This window comes from Lutra lutra, chromosome 18 (assembly GCF_902655055.1).
Source record: "Lutra lutra chromosome 18, mLutLut1.2, whole genome shotgun sequence".
NCBI classification, from domain to species: domain Eukaryota; kingdom Metazoa; phylum Chordata; class Mammalia; order Carnivora; family Mustelidae; genus Lutra; species Lutra lutra.
Window position 1 is genome coordinate 21238208 of NC_062295.1, and position 19809 is coordinate 21258016.

The 19809-nt window shown below is 46.4% G+C and overlaps 1 long non-coding RNA gene across 1 annotated transcript in view; it reads left to right on the forward strand.

Annotated features, from left to right (window-relative positions):
* LOC125091167 (uncharacterized) overlaps positions 1-19190 on the forward strand; it is a 95646-nt gene extending 76456 nt beyond the window's left edge. The window contains exons 2-3 of the long non-coding RNA XR_007124596.1: positions 10175-10316; positions 19090-19190. This is a non-coding gene — a long non-coding RNA (uncharacterized LOC125091167). The remainder of the gene's footprint in view (positions 1-10174; positions 10317-19089) is intronic.
* Positions 19191-19809: the final 619 nt, after the last annotated feature.

The window sequence follows — 19809 nt, forward strand, 5'->3', positions numbered from 1 at the left end:
GATCCCTGGCAGTGAATGTCTTCAAGGAAACGTCTTCTGTTAAGCCTCTGACTGTGTTGACTACCTCCTTCCCTGCACACATAGATAGCTCCAACCAATGGAATGGAAAACCTAAAATTTAAAAAAAAAAAAAAAAAAAGGAAGCAACATAAGGGTCACGTGCATGGGCAAATATTGCACTGGAGCACGTTGCCATTTAATAGGAACCCCTGGGAGGTGAGAACCAACAAATGATCCTGCTTTTCAGATGAGCATATGAAGATGCCAGAGGTGAACCGACTCTTTTAAAAAGGTTCCACGGATCCCAGAGCCTGCACGGTCCCACCTCATGCTTGGAGCAAAAGTTCATTCAATCTCGGAAAGCAGATTGACACTCAGGGTACCGTAAGAGGAAAAGCACTGCGTCTCAGGAAACATTTCATTTTGGGTCTCCCGCGTCAGCCTTGCTCGGCCGAACATAGGCTACAGGCCAGCTAGCAGGAGATCAAGGTCACCGAAGCAGAAACCCCATTTCTACCTTTGCCCCGTCTGGCTGTGTCTGGTGACAAAGCACTTCGTGTTGACTTCCCTTAACTGATGCTAACGACTTACTGTGTGCCAGGGCCCTCTTGAAGCCTGACGTTCGTTCATTCCTCCCACAAATACACATGGAACACCTACCAGCTCTCAGATACTGTTCTGGGAACTTTTCGTGTGTTCTTTCATGGAACTCTCATTTTGGAAATGTCCGAGGGCTGCAGGGCAGCGACTATGATTGGCTGCATTTCACAGGTAAGGAGACACGTGCTTCCATAGCTTGGGACTTGCTCAAGATGGTACCGGCAGGAAGCAGGAGTCATACGCAGGCCCACTGGGCTGTAAGCCCCCAGACACAACCAGTGCTCTTGAGTCTTGCCTGTCCCTCCCCCAAGGCCAAGCCTACCTCCCCAACCCATGAGACCCACCTCACACACAGCAGGAGTTCCTCAGGGTTCCTCAGGAGTTCCTCAGGAAGAGCAACCCGGGGAACCCCCAGCCTGGTCAGAAGGAATCCTAGGGTTCCTGCATTTTGAGGGAGAAGCAGACCGAATGAGAATTGTCCACCGGGAAACCACTAGCATCCCGTGGAGACAGATGGTGACTGAGATGGGGGGACGATGAGGAGGGCAGCAGAGGAAAACAAGAGACAGACAGGAAGGGGAGAGGGAGGTCAAGAATGGGACAGGAAGAACCCTAGAGGAGAGGCAGAAGGAACAGAGAGGGCCGGAGATGGAGAGCAAGAGTGGAGAGACCAAGACAAGGGAAACAGAAAGGAACAGAAATAAGACAGAGGGGAATAGAGAGGCAGACAGACTCTGTTAGAAAATCAGAGAGGGGGGCGCCTGGGTGGCTCAGTGGGTTGAGGCCTCTGCCTTCGGCTCAGGTCATGATCTCAGGGTCCTGGGATCGAGCCCCGCATCAGGCTCTCTGCTCAGCGGGGAGCCTGCTTCCTCCTCTCTTTCTCTCTCTCTGCCTGCCTCTCTGACTACTTGTAATCTCTACCAAATAAATAAATAAAATCTTTAAAAAAAAAAAAAAAAAGGAAAGAAAATCGGAGAGGACCAGGGAAGAGAGAACCAACAGGACAAATAACAGAAGGAGGAAGACAGCAAGAGAGAAGAGAGAGAAAAAACATCCCCTCTCTCCCCCACCCCCCACACAGGCACACCAGCACTCGTGTTCTGTGTTGTGTTCTGTTCCTCTGAAAGATCCTGGATCAGCCTTCCTGGAAGCAGCCCATGCGCTGAGCCAGGCGCGATGACAATGAGCTGCTCTGTAAAGGCGCTAGCTCCCAAGGTGAAATTGATTTTGCGTTTGTTGCTCTGACCTTGGATTTTCCCTTGCGGTGTCACTGGAGAAGTAGCCCTGGATAGACAGGGAGACGTGGATGTGTCAGTGGGGCTGCTGGATCAGAGCCGCTCCACACACCGTCTCCATGCGCAGCTGTGGATGCCATCGGCCCTGGGCTATGGTGGACACACGTCCTCCATCTGGGAGACAGGTTGTGCCTGAAGGATCACAGACTATGATGCTCCTGAGGCCAGCGGTATCACAAGCCAGGTTCTGAGCGAGGAATGATGGTCCAAGGGGGAGAGCATGAGCATCGGAAAAGACAGAAGGGCTATGGGCAAACCAACATGGCTGAGAAGCTCAAGCCACCAGGAACTGTGGCCAAAGGAGCCTGGCAGACCCTAACATTGCATACCCTCATCCTTGTCCGCATCCTCTTCACCATCATCCCCTTATTTTGACCTCTTGCTCAGGTTGGACACTGTAATAAGCATTCTACATCATTCAATCATGACTCCAAACTTATGCCGTTGAACAGATGTTGTCCCCATTCTCCACATGAGGAGCTTGGAGCAAAAGTTCTCAGCTTTCCCAAGACCACACAGTTAGTAACCAATACTAAAGTCTTTTTTTTTTTTAAGATTTTATTTATTTATTTGACAGACGAAGGCCACAAGTAGGCAGAGAAGCAGGCAGAGAGAGAGGAGGAAGCAGGCTCTTCACAGAGCGGAGAGCCCAATGCAGGGCTCGATCCCAGGACCCTGGGATCATGACCTGAGCCGAAGGCAGGGGCTTTAACCCACTGAGCCACCCAGGCGCCCCACCAATACTAAAGTCTTGAACCCAGACCTTCCTGACTCCCACACCCACCCTTGGAACAACTTCCCTTTGGCTCCCTCAGGTTCCCCAAATACTCAGTCTGGGTCAGCAAGACTGCTTGGTGCACAGGTGACAGGCATCCAAGTGGGCCCTGAGGGTATGATGGGGACAGGCCTTGGGGGATTCTCAAAATCCAGAAGGCAGAGGGGATGCAGTTTGGAGATATCAGTTCATTCTGAGGATGACTCCCGATCATGAGGGGGCAGGGCTGAAGTTGCAAGAAGGGTGACTTCTTCCAGGCATGATGAGGAACCAGGAGCCAACTATACAGATATGGCACACAGGTAGGCAGAGGCCGTGATCCTGGATGTACAGAAGGCCTGGGCTCCCACAAAGTCTTGGTAGCAAGACTCCATCTGATGGCCTGTCTCCAGATGGGACCCTTTGTCTGTTCAGATGGGCTCTGGAACTGGGCAGGGCTGCATCTGTAAGAGAATGCAGGTGGCCAAGCTGGGGAAGGCAGGGGCAAGAGATCAGCGCCAGTCAGCCCATAAGGGAAATTCCTCCTCTCTGTCCAACATCAAAGCCTCTAGGCCTGTAACTCCCTTGTGGAGTGACAATTCTATGTAAATACGTCATTCTAATCTAACACACGAAGTACTATATGGGATGGTCTTGTGAGAACTGGGGAGACACAGCGGGAAGGGACAGGGGCTGTCTCCACAGGGCTGAATCCTGACAGATGAGTGTGAGTCTGCAGGACCCGGGGTAGAGGCAGTGCCCTGTGTGCACCGGGAGAGCTGCATGGACCATTTCAAGTTCACAGAAGTTCAGTGTAGATGCATTTCAGGGTGAAGGAAGGGTGAAATGAAGAGGATAAAACTGGAAATGAAGGCTGGGCATGGATTGCGTAGACCTGCTTATATCACATGTGGGAACTTCAAGGCATGTTTAAAATGCTTAGCGCATGCCACATAGGGTGCTAAAGTCCAGCTATCATCTTCAACCCCTCTCCCTCTTGATCATGGAAATTGCCATAAAGTTCACCCCGGGAGCTGATGAAATTGAAAGAATAGGGATTTACTGCTCTCCCAATTGGTTCCATTCTATAATCTCAAGTTCCCACTTTCTATGTCTATTCATGACTTGGGTTACCCCTCTGTCCTCCAATCCTGTTAAAGGCTCCCTATTTGTTCTACCCAGGTCCCAATGGAGACAGAATTTATGAGCAAAATATTAGGACTAGGGCCTCAAATCTTGGAAGTTGGAGATGATTTTTAAAAGAATTTTGGAACTTCCCACCACCACCACTGCCAGTGTATCCACAGAGCCAGAGGTGAGTTATTGGAGAGGAAAAAGCATTTTCCTTTGTATTTGGGCAATAGCCAAGGTCCCACCCAGCATTAGGTAGCCCAAAAGGGAATGTGAGGAAGCCAGGAACAGCTTCCAGGGCGTTCTCTGAATGCACGAGGACGAAAAGTCGATGCAGGGGAATTCTGAACCTTGTTGTTGCAAACTTTCTCTCCTTGGTGACCTTGAGAACCTTTGACATTGTATGGGAGGAGCTAGAAAGGTGCTAGAGACATTTCCTGCCTCATCTTCTCTCAGGGCACATGGATTTGAGGCACTAGATCTGATCTGAAGAAAGGCACAAACTAGATAGAGATAAATAGCAGATGGGGGTGGCACCCACCCAAGTGTTTTGAAAGAACTCAAGGGTGAAATTGGGGAAGTGTTGGCCAAACTGTGGGACAGCTCTTTACAATGGCTGCTCTGCTGAGGACGAGAGCATCCCTCACCCACAAGGCAGCACCTGAGAGTCCCAGGTCAGTGAAGGGAGCACCATTCCCCTCCCAGGTCACTGGGCACTCTAGGATGGAGAGAGAAATCAACAGAGAAAAAGTTAGGTGACCTCCTTCTTTCTCCAAGGGCAAAGCAGCCTGATTCATTCACTTGTGCAAAGTGGGTTTTCCAAAGGAGAGCTGGCTACGCTCCACCACTGAAGACTCTTGAATCAAGAGAAATTAGTTTGGGGAATGAGGGAGAAGTTTTAATAAGGCTTTGGGACTGGCTTATGGATAAGAAAGGATCTCTATGCTTTTAGCTCTATAAATGGGAAATTTGCTTTTAAGTTAATTGTAAACAGTAGGGTTCCTGCAGTCCACTGGAAGACACCATGACAGTCCAACCTTCTCCTTCCTTTGGCCACTGGCCAGAACCAGTTGCAGACACCTCACTGTCTCAGATCCATACATTTTAGCATGATTTACCTACCAATGGCCTATTTAAAGCACCTGCTAGGTGAAGCCTTCCTACATTAGCTTTCATTTCAAGGCCTTTCTAGACTTTCTTTGTTTGCCCCTAGTTTTTCTCCTTATTGACATTCACCCATCTTATCTCATTTCCCCAGTCAGAATCTCTCAGCCAACTATCCAGTAATCCTCATTGGGTCAACCCTGAAATATGTATACTGGTTCTGGGGGCTCATTCTAACATGAAGCATCGACGAATTGGGTTTTCCAGAAAGATACAATCAAAGTAAAATAGAGCGGTAGACCATGGGAAGTAGAAGGAAACAGAGATTTTGGCACAGACGAAAGAAAACGATACTTCTATTTGTAGCGGAGATGATTTGGAAATGATCCATATGAGAGGAATCCAAGATCATCCAGCCATCAATTCCTTATTTCAACAATTTTTATTGAACGCCTGCTATGTGCCAACCCCTTCCAAGTATTTGGGAGAGAGCAGCGAACAAGACCTAATAGACCCTCATGGAGTTTTTATTCCAGTGAAGCCAAAGCAAGAAAATACATTAATTCATAAAAACCAAGAGTCTATACAGTTATAAAATCAATAAAATAAAATAGGGCAATGGGGGGCTACTTTTGGTTGGGCGATGACAGAAGTCTTCGGCAAGTCTCTACCTCTTCACCTCCTTCACCTATTTCACCCATCCCTCCACTCCCCAGGCAATCACTCATTTGTTCTCTGATCTGGGTCTGTTTCAGTTTGTTTATTCCCTTTTTCTGTGTTTTACATTCCACATATAAATGAAATCATATAGTATTTGTCTTTTTCTGTCTGACTTATTTACTTAGCATACTACCCTTTAAATCCAGCCATGTTCTCCCAAACGACAAGATTTCCTTCTTTTTTACAGCTGATTAATAATCCAGTATATACCCACCACATCTTCTTTATGCATCCACCAATGGGCACTTCCATCAATGGAATGCTTCCATTTGATGGGTTGTTTCCATGTTGTGGGTCTTGTAAACAATGCTGCAATAAACACAAGGGTGCATACCTCTTTCTGAGTTAGAATTTTTTCTTTTCTTTGGGTAAACACCCAGCAGTGGATTTCCTGGATCATAGGGTAGTTCCATTTTTAATTTTTTGAGGAAACTCCATGCTGTTTTCCAGAGGGCTGTCCCAGTCTGCATTCCCACCAACAGTACAAGTTCCCTCTTCTCCACATCCACCCCAATGCTTGTTGTCTCTTGTGCTTTTTATTTTAGCCATACTCACTGGTGTGAGGTGATATCTCACTGTGGTTTTGATTCGCCTTTCCCTGATGCTGAGGGATGTGGGACCTCTTTTCACAAGTCCTTTGGCCATCTGGATGTCTTCTTTGGGAATATGTTGATTCAGGTCCTCTGCCTGCCTTTCTCTTTTTCAAATGTCCAATGATAATAAGAAATAAGTCATGGGGGGACGCCTGGGTGGCTCAGTTGGTTGGACAACTGCCTTCGGCTCAGGTCATGATCCTGGAGTCCCAGGATCGAGTCCCGCATTGGGCTCCCGGCTCCTCGGGGAGTCTGCTTCTCTCTCTGACCTTCTCCTCGCTCATGCTCTCTCTCACTGTTTCTCTCTCAAATAAATAAATAAAATCTTTAAAAAAAAAAAAGAAAGAAGTCATGGGGATGAAAAGTACAGCATAGGAAGTACAGTCAATGATATTGTAATAATTTTGTATGGCGACAGATGGTGACTACACTTAGCATGGTGAGAGGATTATGTGGTGAACAGAATCGTTAAATCTCTCTGTTGTTCACCTGAGAATAGTATAATATTGTATGTCAATTATGCTTCAATTTTAAAAAATTAAGGAGGTAGGGTGCCTGGGTGGCTTAGTTGGTGAAGGGTCCAACTCTTGATTTCAGCTCAGGTCATGATCTCAGGGTCACGGGGATGGACCCGTGCATTGGACTCTGAGCTCAGCAGGGAGTCTGCTTGAGATTCTCCATCCCTCTCCCTGGCTTCTGCAGGGAAACATCTTTTTATGAAGAACCAAACTTCTCAATGAATTACAGGAATCCAGGGGTGGGTCCCTGAGCCTTAAGATGCAGAAAATCTAGTTGGGAGCCAAAGTGGGACTAGGCACGTACAATCTCAACACAACCTTGGACCTGACAACCCAGAGAATGGCTGGAGCAGTAAGGATGGGGCCAGGGATTGAGACCGGGCCTTGTGTGACACTTAACCGACTGAGTCCCCCAGGGACCCCCAATTTTTCTTCTTTATGGGAAATAAATGGTATTAATAATGATTATTATTACCTATGGTTCCTAAGCAAGCTACACTACTCTCTCAGCTTCCCTTTCAAAATACAGGCTAAATATCTAACAAAGGCAAGGAAACACAATCGTTTCTCCATTTCCTGTTAAATGTTTTGTTGTTGTTGTTGTTGGCCAGACTTGCCAGACTGTTCCATAAAAAAATAGCTACAAACATACCGCAGGTGTTCCAAACAAACAAGGGCGAATGGGATTGGGTGCCAGCATGGAACCACAGTTCTGGCCTGAGGGAAGTAAAGAAAGGGATCCAAAGCACTTGTGCTCACTCTTCAGGTATGGACAGCTGGTCACAGGCAGTTGGGGAGGCTCAGCAGGGGCTCACAGGTTATAGCACTGACATTTGCCCCCTTAAACAAGTTAATAATGGAATTTAGGAATGGTCATACAGTTGAAGAACCATCTGTCAAACAGAAGCAGGGCTGAGAATAACCTCATACTCCATTTAATAAAGAACAGAGATAAAATGAAACCCTTGGACCAGTCTTTGTCTCTCAATATCTTGCACTTTCGTGTTACTCGGATCCCAGAGGGTCTGACTATGGTCTGGTACAGATGACAGAGCAATCCCAAGGCTGATAGACTCAGAGGTAAGACGAGGGACAGGCTCAGTGACAATCTTATCAACAACCTGTACAGAGTGAGATGAATTTTTGAAAAATTCTCCCAATGTCCTTAACAACTCATCAGGCAGAATCTTACAAACACAATGTAATTAAAATTGCATCTTCTTTGACCCAATTCAAAGAAATCTCCTCCAAGGCATGTTGGAATTGTGACACGTGCAGCAAGACTCTCTGGGTGGCGGGAACTGCTATTGGAAATAGAGAATAAACTTGAGGGTATCAGCCAGGTGCAGGAACCCCCAAACATTAATTTGAGTCACAGTTGGCTGCACCGTATCAACCTATAAACACCTCTCCACTTTCAATTAACATTGCTCTGTCTCCTGTCTTGCTGAATATTATATTTAACTAATTTAAGAGGATTGGTAAAGAGAGTTTTCACACTTCACAGGAAAACATAATGAAATAATTATACGTCTACCTCCAAAAGGCATGAGAATATTGCATAAGCAGACTTCAAGTCTTTTCAACTAAAGCCTCTCCCTGTGTCTCCTGACAGAGGGTTCATGCCTGAACTTTCACTTAGATGTAGATTTTTATACCTTTGTCCTCATACTTATGTTACGGGATGTTTGCTTACTTCTGCGGGATTGCGTTGTTGATATCTTTTTTTGGTCACCCAGTAGACTGGCTGCGGTGGGATGAGGCAGTCTGAGACACTGGCCACATGGGTTCATGGGTAGGAATGGGGCTGAGATTGGGACCAGGAAAGAGTAATCCACAAGGTCTATCATAGACATGGCCGTTGGGACAAAGTTAATGCATTAGTGTCTAAGTCCCATGTATCAGTCAGCCATTGATACAATAATGCTATGTAACAAACCATCTCAAAGCTCAATGTTTTACAGCCACAAGCATTTATCTTCATAGATTTGGGTTCTGTCCACAAAGGATGCATCCGAGAACTCCATTAGGCTGCAGGTTGGCTGGCCTTGGTTCCAGACCACACACTGGGTTCTGGTCTGCTCTGTTCTTTGATCCAGGCTGAGAGGGTGGTGACTACTCAGTGTGCGTTCTTCTCACGGTTATCCCAGGATCTCCAGAGCCAAGCCAACCCTTGTAATCACACTAAGGCTCCCACTTACATCATGCCTGCTGATATCCCTTTGGCCAAAGCAGTCAAATCCAGGGGCTGAGAAGTATGGGTCACCCTCAGGAGGAGGGGTGAAGTAGTATACATATGGACCTGCTGAACACCAATGTGACCCTTCACTGCCATGAAGGGCCAATCCAGTGGGCATGGCATGGAGTGAGTGAAGAGATAAAGACTGACCCAAAGCAGGCTGGGATTGAGGAGAAAGGCCATGCATCAGTGACCTACAGTGCCACGATCCCAGCCAATCCAGGTGGCATTTCAGGATGACTTGAGGGTTGAGCAAGTAGGAGATCAAGGAGACCAGATTTCAAGGTGTGACATAACGAGCAGGCTGGCTGTCCAGTCCACTGGAGCAGAACTTTAAGATCAGCTAGCCCTCTCCCCTCGGGGTTCCTAAGTCCATTTTTTAAAAACACTGAGATCTGTATATATTTTAGGTGTACAACATGATGGTTTGATTCATGCATATATCAGAAATTGAGAGCTACAGTCAAGTGAATTAATACCTTGAATCAGTGTTCAGAGCAAAGGAATCCTAGAAAACCAGAAGGGGACACTGAGAAGAGACCCAACCCCACATAAACGATGAAGCCCATGAAGTCCCTATTCAAGGAGTCATGAAGGACCTACCTCACCATGGCTGAGGGTGAGTTGAAGTCACAGCAGGAGGCCACCGACTCTGTCCAGCAATGACATCAGCTCCACTGAGCACAAAGGGACTCCCCCGCCCCCACTTTGCACCACTGCGCCAAGGATAATATGGCCCCGGGAGATATCTCTGGATGGACAGTCAGTGCTCAGGGTTCCAGTCGTACAACGCTAGGTAAACAATAGGTGCTTACTATGTACCAGACATTGCTCTACCTTCATGTGTGTTCATTCACCTAACCCTTCAACAGGCCCTGGAAATGCAGGGAGATGAAGCTCAGATGAGTTAGGAACTTGCCAAGGGTTTCACCACTAGGGAGTGGTGCGCTGGGATTAAGATCCAGATAATCCTGGGGCACCTGGGTGGCTCAGTGGGTTAAGCGTCTGCCTTTGGCTCAGGTTATGATCCCAGGGTCCTGGGATCGAGCCCCATGTTGGGCTCTCTGCTCAGCAGGGAGCCTGCTTCCCCCTCACTGTCTGCCTGTCTCTCTGTCTACTTGTAATCTCTGTCTGTCAAATCAATAAATAAATCTTAAAAAAAAAATAAGATCCAGATAATCCAGGCCCTGTTTCTGACCATGGTTCTCTCCTGCCCCCAGGTAGAAAAGTTGGGCTCACGAGGGGAGCAGGTGGCCTGGAATTTGCAGGGAACCAGGGTGAATAAGCACAGTGGAGAAGAGGCACAGAATATTCTACACCAGATGTATATTACAGCCTAAGAGAACATCATAGGCCAAAAGGGTAAGTGATATCCTCTCAATTCCAGTTCCAACTTCCAAGTTCAGTCCTATTTAAAAAACAACAACAACAACAAAAAACTCCTTCATAAAATCTTATTTACTTAGTTATACCAGAATGTTCTTAACTACTTTATTCAGAACAGCCCCAAATTGGAAACAAATAAAATACCCCTCCACAGGAGAATGAGTTAAGTATGACAACATAGACCAGCAACCAAAGGACCAGACTTCTGATAAATGCCATACCCTGTTATTCAGAAAAGAAAAAAAAAAATCAAACCCCTCCTCCTGCCTTTGGGCTGTCTCTGTGTTTTTTGACATAAAGGGTGGGTCTATTTCTAGACTCTATCCTGTTCTTCTATCTATATGCCTGTTCTTGTCAATAACGCCACACTGTCTTGATTACTGTAGTTTTCTGGTAAATCCAGAAATCATGTGGTGTGATCTTCCAATTATGTTCTTATTTTTAAGAGTATTTTGACTTTTCTGGGACTTCCAGCCATGCATTTTTAACTACAGTAAGCTTTGATCACCTTTTACTTGAAATACAAAATCCTTATTAAAGGATCTTCTGGATAAAAAGGAAAAACATAAAATGATTGCAGAGTCTCCCTCCCTCAGTACTAATGGAATAAATAAACAACATTAAAAATAATCGGAAAGGTCATCAAGAAGAACGAAGAGAAGCAGACTTTCAGAATACTGAAACATACGAATGCTTCACCAAGTAAAGAAAGAAAACTTTTAGAGCAGGATGACTCCTGACTTCTCGCCCCAGTGGGGTTCTGGCGAGGTCACGGAAAGCCATGTATCCTCAGGAATGTTTCCAAAGCAGTGAGATGAGTGGACAGAGGTGGGGGAGGTCTGTTCCTGCTCTGGCCATCAGGCAAGTGACCTAGGTTGCTAGGGAGAGAGGCAAGTGAAATGAGAGAAGCAAAAACACACAGTGAGGGGCATCTGGGTGGCTCAGTGGGTTAAGTCTCTGCCTTCGGCTCAGGTCATGATCTCCGGGTCCTGGGATCAAGTCCCACATCGGGCTCTCTGCTTGGCAGGGAGTCTGCTTCCTCCTCTCTCTCTCTGCCTGCCTCTCTGCCTACTTGTGATCTCACTCTGTCAAATAAATAAATAAAATCTTAAAAAAAAAACATGCAGTGATACTTTTGATGGGGACAAAGAGTCACATCGCCCTTTTGAACTAGGGAAAAATTTGAAGGAAGGGGGCTACCCTCCAAGATAGCTCCTGGGTAGAGTGTGGGTACTGGCAGAGGGTAAGGGATGACCTCCAGGAAGAGAATAAAGTCTGGTTGTTCTGGGAAAGCCCTTACCTCCACCTGCCCTCCACCTGCCAGCCCACCTCACCCTGCCCCACAAAATTCCAGCCCTCAGACTGTTCTTTGGAAGGTCTGGCAAGAGGGAAATTTCAGCCTTACTCTCTCGTAGCAAGTGGAAAATGAGAACAAAACCAGAAAATGGTAACAACACCGCAGACCTATTTTGGGGGAAGGGAGGAGATGGGAAGAAGCGCGAGATGGGCACTGGAGATGAGGAAACCTGCCTGGAAGAAAATGCCAGAAGGAACAGGAGGAAACACTGCCCGATTATTCATAGCAAAGAATCTCACCAGAACATGACGTCGACCAAACGGGAATTCAATGACAAAATGAGGTTTCCAAAGAATAATGCATCTGGGGAGGAACACAATGCTGAGAAGACAAATTGAGACCAAATAATATTCACTTAGAATTGGTAATTGAGAAGCATCAAAGAATAAAATAGTCTGAGCTGAAAATTGATTTACTAACATAGAAGCAAGTCTTGACATAATTGCATTTAAAATAAAGAAATAAGACCATGAGATTAAAGCATTTAAGGCAAGGAGTAAGGAAAGAGGGAGGACGCAGTAAGCCAACGTTAAGACCACGAACATCCCTGGAGTAGGAAACTCAACAAATACAAAAAGAAAAGAAAGGCCAATATATTCAAGGGACAATTTCTTGAAACCAGAAGGAAAAAGCAATGTGCAGAATGGAAGTGCATATTCTCTTCCAGGAGAAGGGCATGCCACGGACAATGGAAAAAATCGAGGTGGCTTCAAACTTCTCCACCACGGCATTAAACATCAGCAAGAAAATGGAGCAACGTTCATAGGGACTTGAGGAGAAGGAACTAGAATTCTAGAACCTTCCTTCCTGTCACTCGGCATAAATGAAACAGGGCAAACGTTCTTCATACTTAGGGTGAGATAGATCAGAAATGATAGGCCTCCTCAGCTCATTGAAGATAATGGTGTCATAGTCACCATGTTGCCATGAAGAGACAACCAAGAATGAGAGAGGGAGGAGCTTTGCTATGTAACCATGCAAATTCTCGAATTCTCGGTCTATTGAGTTACAGATTCTAGACTCCACAGCCTGGGCTAGAGTGGCCCAGAACAAAGCACAAACAGATATGTGTTCACCAGGCAAGACTAAAGATGTCATTTAAAAACGCAACAGGTTTGGACACGGGGTGGGGGATGCTGATGCCAACGCTCTGTCATCTTCCTTAGCGGGTGTCCAGCCACACCGTCCAAAATTAAGATAGGAAGTTAAAAGTAGCATTGATTCCTACCTCTGCCAATATATATTTTCTTTCTCCATAGAGGGTTTTTAAAAGGAATGATACATTTCGTGGTCCTTCAGTTTCACTTTATTTGTGTTTCTTTCTGTCAATTTCAGGAACTTCTGATTTAGGCACTCTTCGGTTCAATAGCAAACGTATTATAACTGTATTGATTACAGTTCCTCTGTCTGTCTGTCTTTCCGGGTATCTGCTGGAGAGCTGTCTGGAATGAGACACACTCCATGTTCACGATGGCTATTTTTAGGTATGAAGACTCCGAGGGATTTCTTTTACTTCCTTCTTCCTACTTTGGTACCATTGGAATTACTTATAATGAGTAGGCAGGGTTTTAAACATGTAGTCATTATTTTAAAAGCTAAGAGCCCATACCAGCGTGGTTATATAAGGACACTTTGCTTGGATAAACAGAAAGCAAAACCAACTAAGCAGAACCCTAATGTCAACCTCTCAAGACTTATTTCTGGGATAGCAGGACAGAGAACCCTATCAGGGCCATAAAAAGGAAAAGTCCTTCATAAGAAAATGGGAACTGAATTAAAAACAATAAATAGCTAAAATATATTGAAGATTTCCACCAGGCAGACACTATGCTAAGAACTATACATTGATTTTTCTCATTTAATTATGACCATAATAATCCTGTTAAATAGGTATTACCATAACTCATCATATCACACTCAAGGAGACCTTGGCTCAGGGAGGGGTGGGGGAGTAAACTTTCCAAGGCCAACTTTAAGTGGCAGGTCTGATAGCTGGATTTCAAACCTGGCTTTCGTCACCTCTGTGCAACCCACTTTTCTAGAAAAGAAGGTTCAGGGTCTAGAACGCAGTGGGTTCGACCTGTCTGAGCTTCCTGAAGTTAGTTTCCCACAAAGGTCATGTGACTTACTTACCTTCCAGTGGAGGAAGGTCATGGAGGTTCATGGAGATATTTCCAGTAGGATGATTTCCAGAGGCTGCCATCCAAGGCTGGCTGGTGTCCACTCTCTGCTTTCCTTTGGAGTGTACGATTATCTTGGAAAAAAATAACATCCATCCGCATTGATCCCTGGGTCCTGCTTGGCTTCTCTCATTGTCAGGAGAACTTGATTTCAACTTGGAGGTGCTCCATGTCCAGAAGTCTGGTCCTGGCTCTCTCATCACCCCCGTAGGGTATTATGCAAAGCCTCCACAGGTAAACACTGACCTGTTGTACCAAGGATACGAAGTATGATCTTTCCTGATGTAATTTCAACACCCTGCCCCACACCGTGGGAATGGTGTGTCCACAAGCCAAGGAACACCAGCAGCCACCAGAAGCTGGGAGAGAGAGGCATGGGACGGGGGTGGGGGTGCAGGTCAGGATAGGGGGTAGATTATCCTTCAACCCAGACAACACCTTGAGTTTGGACCTTGGACCTCTTGAATTACGAGGAAATATTCTTCATTTGACTTAAGCTGCCAAATTTGTGGTGATTTGTTAGGGTGGCCCTAGGAAAACCAACACATTCCCAAAGCATCTACATCACCAATATCTATCCTGCCACTCCCAAGGCAAGTCATGCTCAGGAAGTATAAGTTGAATTCTCTCGTGAATTCACCCATTGGTTCAGTGATCGGGACAGCAGGCTCAGAAGTCCATCCAGCTGCCTTTGACATTGACCTGAGCTCCATGGGGACAGGGATATTGTGTTCTCACCCACAGTTGTGCCAATGTCCAGTCGCATTTGTCAAAGGAAGGAAGTAGAGGTAAGGGCCACGTAAGACCCGCCATGATATGGAAAATAGGCGGAAAGCCAGAGGATGTCGATGGCATTCTCCAGTCACTTCCACCACTGAACTTGGCTGGATGATTATAGGACACTCATTTATACTTTCTGGGCCCTGGGTTCCTCGTCTTTAGAACAGATATATGAAAACCCAGCCCTCATTATTTCAAGGGATTGTTGCCGGGATCAGAGACCAGCATCAACATTTAGAAATGTTAAGACTCAGAAGTTTGTGTTATTAGTGTTACTCATAGAACAGAGGATCCCAGTTTTACAAAGAAGCCTGTTTAAAACTACTGAAATATTGTGCTCTGGCAGAGAAGTGGGAAGGGGTCTGAGACAAGGACCATGAAGTCTGGTAGAAAAAGAGGGGACCGAATGGTGCCTGGGATTCATCCCCCTGGGATTCCAGCTCCACTATAGAATTAACATGTGTCCCCTGGGTTCCATGCAACGTGGAGTTCTGTCTTCATTTAGGGCGGACCTTGAAAGAGACCTTTGAAAGCCACTCTTCCATACCCACACTTAGAAATCGATTTCTCTTCCTTTTGATATTTTCTGAGCATTTATGGAGAGCTGACTCTGTGCCAGGCATTTTACAGGAATAAGCTCTTTTAAAGCATTGTACCCCTTTTACAGATAAGCAGAGTCATCATGGACGTGGAAAGGGTGGGGCTAAGATTTTAGCAGGATCTTTCTGTGTCCAGAGTCTGAGTTCCTAACCATATGCTTTTCTGCCCTTCCATCCATCTGCTGAGTATCTTTTCTTAGAATGTAAAAAGCAGTCTCTGCTTCAAGAAAATCACAAAGTTAGAGAAAGCAGACATGTCAAGGATTTACCATTCAATTTGTGTATCTAGCAGCAAACACATATGCCTAATGCCATGAAAGTTCTGAGGAAGGAGGAATGGTCACTGTCTGGAGCATAATGGAAGGATTTACGAAGAAGGTGACTTTGAGCTGGGTCTTATATTATGAATAGGAGTTTGCCATTCTACATAGAAAGAAAAATAGCCCAGAGGTATGAGAGAGGGTGTTTCACCTGGGAAACGATTCTCACTTTACTATAGCCACACTATGAGTGTTGTGTGTGTTTGGGGGAAGTGGGGTCAGGGGCCGAGGAAACTGGGAGGGTAAGTTTGTGCAGCTTCTGAGTACTTTGACAGGGGCCAGATTTTACCCTCTACCAGAATTTACAAACATGTGGCCCCAGGAGCCCAGAATTGGCCCCGAGACATATTTTGCTGAAACCATTAGTGTTTAAAAATTTTTTTAATTGGCTGCCAACATTTAAAAGTAAGATTTCACATATGTATCAAGATTTCAGCTCTCATTTAAAAAAAAAAAATCAAAATCTGGCAATACTGGATCTGTATTTCTTCATAGCTACTGACTAGAGCTGAGAAGATGTGGTCCCTTAAGACCCCAGATCTTCTTCAGTTTGACGCAGGCCCTACCTTCCCTGCCTCACGTCCGTAGGCACCTGAGACTTCAGCTCTGATGAATGGAAATCATCTTGGATTTTTATGCAGAGAAGTTATCTGGTCTGATTTGATGTCAAAGCCATTCTGGCTGGAGAATGCTGGACAGACTGGAAGGGGAAAACTGAAGTCGGAGAAACCAGTGAGGAGACCGTCCAGGAGCTTAGACATCCAGAGGATGCTAGCTGGGAGGGATGGGGCTTGGCTTGAGTCACGGATGCACAATGGGATCTTTGTAAAGTTGTTTTCATATCATTTTATTGTCTCCCTTACCGTCCTATTTAAAATCACACCCCACAACATCCACCTGTCTCCCTCTCCCCCTCTGTTTTTCTGCTTTACGCTCACTTATCACACCCTGACATCCTGGATACTTTCCTTATTCACTTGTTTATTATCTGTCTCCTTCAACTAAAATAAAAGCTCCACGTGGCCAAGAATTCTGTTAGTTTCAGGCCCTGCTGTATTCGCCGTGCTGGGAAAAGTGCCTGGCACAGAACGCTTTTCATGAAGAGATGTTTATTTCCGATGAAAAATGACGTTTTAAATTATTTAACTATTGATCTATGTAAGCATCCCTAATCTCGATAGTTTGAGGACAACCGACATGCCAGGAAGAGGGGCCAGGCTTTCTGGTGCAGCCAGCGTGGCGCAGGGGACAGCCAGAAGGGTTCAGACCCCAATCTGGGAGGGCCCTACCCATCCCTGCCTGGCATGAAGTGGCAGGTGCGTGGGGCAGGGGAGATGCTGGCTCTCAGAAGCGGGGCTCCTGGGAGACCCAGGGACACCCCCCCCACTCCACACCCCAGCCCCCTGGGGCCCACACATCCTTTGAAAGGAAGACCCAGATCAATTGTCCTTTATCTCCATTGTAATTTCTTCACTGGTTTTCTGAACAAGCGCCAGGGCTGTAAGAACCTCCCTTTGATGCTTAATTGCTTAATTATCGGTTTACTCCACTGACTTGAAGAGAGGGATTCGGACCACTTTTAAAAAGCAAGGATGGGGAGCATCTCTTCCTGCTCACGGGTCCTGTCCCCGTGCTTTAATAAACCACCATTTTGCACCAAAAAAAAAAAAAAAAAAAAAAAAAAAGAAAGCGGGATGGGGGACGCCTGGGTGGCTCAGTGGCTTAAAGCCTCTGTCTTCACCTCAGGTCATGGTCTCAGGGTCCTGGGATTGAGTCCCGCATCGGGCTCTCTGCTCAGCGAGGAGCCTGCTTCCCCCACTCTCTCTGCCTGCCTCACTGCCTACTTGAGATCTCTCTCTCTCTATCTGTCAAATAAATAAATAAAGTCCTTAAAAAAAAAAAAAGCGGGATGGGTTGGAGACCACCCAGGAAGTCAGTCTCCCCTTTCCTCAGCAGCAGTCACTTGCCAGGGGTGGGGGCACTTCTTTTTTTTTCCCCCCTAAGATTTTATTTATTTATTTGACAGAGATCACAAGTAGGCAGAGAGGCAGGCAGAGAGAGGGGGAAACAGGCTCCCCGCTGAGCAGAGAGCTGTGGGGGCACTTCTTAAAGCCTGAGTTCAGGGGTCCTATCTCGTCCAGCCTCCATTCTCATCGGGCCCCCTGCACCCCATGATCCCTCTTTATCCGGCTGAGTGCTCATTCGGGCAGTGAGTGTGGGGCTATCCCAGCCCCCGAGGCTACCACCAAGCACACCATTCCTTTTTTCTCCAAAATCATCTATATCTTTTCAAATTCTAGATGTTTTTCTTAATTCTGCTAGCACTCATTCATTCATTCACTCATTCATTCATTCATTCCATCTTTATATGTCCCAGGCCAAGTTAGGCTTTATATGCCCGGGCCAAGTTAGGCTCATGGAGCCAGAGGGATTGAAGGGAACAGGGATCTGAAAATGACTAGCATCAAAATGACAGGTGGCCTGATAGTCTGGGCAGAACGTGGGGAGGGGTTGACTCTACTGAGCTGGTCATAGAGGTGTAGTCTAGGTCTGTTGGGATCAGGACCAACCTCAGGAGGGAGTATCCTTTCCCGGCGCCCAGAAGGAGGTGGGCGCTCAAGATGTTTCTTTTCTTCTTCTCCAGTTTTCTTCCCCCCCTCCTCCCTCCCTTCCTTGTCTTGTTCTCTCTCTCACACACAAACACACTCACATGCACACACACTGTCAAAAGGTAAACTGAGGCACATGAAATATTCTAGGAGTTTATTTGAACCTAAGAATTCATTTGTCTGATAGGAAGCAGCCCCCACCGAATCAGAGATGATCAGCACCACTCCAGCAACAGGAGTCAGGGGCCAGGGTTTTTCTAGAGAAGATGCTGAAGCAAAGGAAAGCAATTATTTGGTGATAGCTTTAAGCAATTGCCTCCCTAGAGAAAGCCTCATTGGCCGTTTGTGATTGGTTTGTCTTAAGGTTTACCTTTTGGATTTAGGATTTGGTTTGCTTGCATAGACTACTAAGGCATTAGAGCCCCTCACCCCAGTGGGTTTCCTGTTTAGTTACTTTAACAACACACACACACATTCAAAAGTCATCAGTCAAATGGGGATAAAATAGCACATGGGCTCCCAGACAAGATGGGCAGTCCCCTCCCCAGGACTCTGTCTATACTGCTTGGCTTCACTGTGGCTCATTTTTCCTTAGGAAATTGGCCTACTGGATCCAGTTTCTCAACACAGAAATGTGCTTTCACACACTCCAGTGGCCCAGTTCAATGTGGGTTTTTTTTTTCTTTTGATAAGAATTCACACCAAGATGCCCTCCGGAAACAAGCCAGCGCCCAGCAGACAGGCGCTGCATAGACGCTCAACGCTGTCGCCAAGTGTCAGACTCAGATGAGCTCCTCTCACTCACGGCCCGCTTGAGCTGCACAAGGCCAGCCCTGGATCCAGACCCCAGAGTGCAGCCCTCTCTATACCCCACCTGTGTTTTCCTTTTCCTTTCTTTTTTCAGCCAGTGTTTGGCAAGAGATACAGCCAACAGAGGGATCTGTGGGATGAATGAAAAAACACAGTGAAGACGTGGAAGGAGGAAACCAGGCATCCGCAGAGATGGTGAGGTGTGTGCAGGGAGGGCGTGGATGGACAAGCTATAGGCCACAGCCATGCCCTGTGCATGGGGCCCCAGGAGGGGAAGAAAGACGTGTAGTCTAGAGGTCATTTTTCGATATTTTCTAGCACATTTTTCGATATTTTTCCAACATAGTGGGCAAGAAAGGACTGCAGCAAAGGGACCCCAGCCCCCAAATTTAAGAGTGCAAAAACTAAACTTAGTATTTTTTTTTAAAAGATTTTATTTATTTATTTGACAGAGAGAAATCACAAGTAGGCAGAGAGGCAGGCAGAGAGAGAGGAGGAAGCAGGCTCCCTGCTGAGCAGAAAGCCCGATGTGGGGCTCGAACCCAGGACCTGGGATCATGACCTGAGCCGGAGGCAGCAGCTTAACCCACTGAGCCACCCAGGAGCCCCTAAACTTAGTATTTTTGCCTTTAAATCCAATTATGTCTGACTCACCACCCCCATCCTGTCCAGAAGGGGAAATTGATGAGCCTCCCTCTCCCCCAGGCTGGATCTTGCAAACGTCTTGGGGTCTCACAAAAAGCAAACACTTGGGAGTTTCCCCATGGTGGGTGGGTGGATGACAGTGGGCAGGGCCTCAATGTTGAGTGACTGC